This window comes from Cherax quadricarinatus, chromosome 57 (assembly GCF_038502225.1).
Source record: "Cherax quadricarinatus isolate ZL_2023a chromosome 57, ASM3850222v1, whole genome shotgun sequence".
Classification (NCBI taxonomy): Eukaryota; Metazoa; Arthropoda; class Malacostraca; order Decapoda; family Parastacidae; genus Cherax; species Cherax quadricarinatus.
The window spans coordinates 18,340,330-18,342,829 of record NC_091348.1 but is presented as its reverse complement, the minus strand read 5'-3'; positions in this window follow the sequence as shown (position 1 = coordinate 18,342,829).

Sequence of the window (2,500 nt, the reverse complement as noted above, 5' to 3'; positions counted from 1 at the left end):
GAACGCTATTCTCAGGTTTGCTAGGCGCCCATATGCTGCAGCAGTTACCTGGTTGATGTGTGCTTCCGGAGACATGCTCGGTGTTATACTCACCCCAAGATCTTTCTCCTTGAGCGAGGTTTGCAGTCTTTGGCCATCTAGCCTATACTCTGTCTGCGATCTTCTTTGCCCTTCCCCGATCTTCAGGACTTTGCATTTGGCGGGGTTGAATTCGAGAAGCCAGTTGCTGGACCACGTGTCCAGCCTGTCCAGGTCTCTTTGAAGTTCTGCCTGATCCTCATCCGATTTAATTTTCCTCATTAACTTCACATCATCTGAGAACAGGGACACTTCTGAGTCTATCCCTTCCATCAAGTCATTCACATATACCAAAAATAGCACTGGTCCTAGGACAGACTCCTGTGGGACCCCGCTCGTCACAGGTACCCACTGTGATACCTTATCATGTACCATGACTCGTTGTTGCCTCCCTGTCAGGTGTTCTTTGATCCATCGCAGTGCCCTTCCTGTTATAAGCGCCTGATCCTTTAGCTTCTGCAGTAATCTCGTGTGAAGAACTGTGTAGAAGGCCTTCTTGCAGTCCAAGAAAATGTGTGTGTGTGTGTGTGTGTGTGTGTGTGTGTGTGTGTTTGTGTGTGTGTGTGTGTGTGTGTGTGTGTGTGTGTGTGTTCTGTATGCGGTATGGTGTACATACGTATTTTTCTGGTAGGTAAAGAGTAAAATAGTGTGAGTGGGGGCGAGTCTGGAGAACGAATGCTCTGTTACATATTCTAAATTTATTTCCGCTTCTCCTTCTACCTCCATGCCAAGCCTACGATACCTTTGTCTAACTTCTTAGTATCGTACATGTTTCTAGTCTCTTCTCTTCTCTTATCGCACCAGTCTAACTCTTACTGGGGTGTCAAGAATCCTTCGTGCCCTTGCTTCGTGGCAGTCCTGCTTCCTTTCTGCGATCATTTCCTCTTGTTTGCAATGTGACTGTTTGTCGATTTCTCTCAATGGGTTTGAATCCTTTTTTTACGCTTCCACTCGCCCTTCTGTCACTCGTAAGTCTCAAGTATTTACCTGAATACTTGCCAATTGCAATGGCACGTGTGTGTGTGTGTGTGTGTGTGTGTGTGTGTGTGTGTGTGTGTGTGTGTGTGTGCGCATTTTGTTAGCTGCAATGTTACTCACGTCTTCTGTAATAAGCACTGAATGACAGAATGGTTTTAGAGCTCTATTTGTTATACAGTTTATTCCAAAACAATCACCATTAAGTCCCATATCCATTCATTGTCTTCTAACAGTATCAATAACACAATCTTTTAAAATTAGTTGACTTTTATTATTATTATTTATCATTATTATCATCATCCTAAGACATGCAAACCCATAAGGACTGGGAAGCACTCAAGTTCGACCAACGGATTCGTTGCCCTCATACACAATGTTCCTCACCTTCCTTCACCATTTTCAACACCATCATGTCATATTCTTCCTCATTTTCAGCAACTCCTCATCTTCATCATCAAGCGGATCCCTCATCACAACTTTCCTCATTTGTTGTCTTCTTTAAGTCGTGGGAGATATTTCTCTCTCTCTCTCTCTCTCTCTCTCTCTCTCAGCTGATACTGAAGTTAGGCAATTTTTGACTCTGGTGGTGTTGTTAGTGCTCAGGTAATTGTTGCAACACAAGAGACTTGCGCTTCAAAACAAGCTTTCATCTCCCTCTACCCTGTGCGAAACGTCGTCTTAACTTTCCTTTCACAGGTATTCAGTAAAGAACAAAAAGTGTAACTAGTCAATGGTCCAAGTCGAACCGAAACGTCGTCATAAACTATGTGCGGCCACTCATGTTAGGTTTCCTGATTCTGGTGAGGGGCTCTTAATCTAGGGAATTGGATCTGTGTTCCATTTCCCTGAATTCAGCCTGAATGCCTTCCATCGCCCCCTCCCCCCCTCACGGGCGCTGTACAATCCCTATGGGTTTAGGGCTCCCCAGGATATTAATAATATTAATACCATGTGCAGCTTGTGTATTGTGTAGTATTACAAAATTTGTTTCAACCAATTAATTATTTTTTAAATAAATGCGGATAATCTGCGAGTTGTTCCTGGCACAACATTATTGTGTATTAATGTTGGTAGAATTACCGACAATATGTTGAGTAAAAGGACACAAGTGCAACTAATGTGACATTTTATTGTGGCAACGTTTCGCTCTCCAGGAACTTTATCAACTTCCTGTGCCCTTTTACTGAACATTACTGTTACTTGTATATTTCTCTCCCAGTGAACACTCATTATTCAAACTGCGAGTCTTCTCTTCATTAAGGTTCCATCCAATGTCAACACTGTCTTCATTAGCTTTCCTCACGTCATGAAGTGAATATCATCGTTTTTTCTTCCTCTTCTCCCTTATTGTTTCCCGTCATTTCGTGCGTCCTGCGTTACATCTCATTTACTCAGGAATTTCCATCTTGTGTTTTCTTTTTGTTCGGGTAAATTCATACCTGAT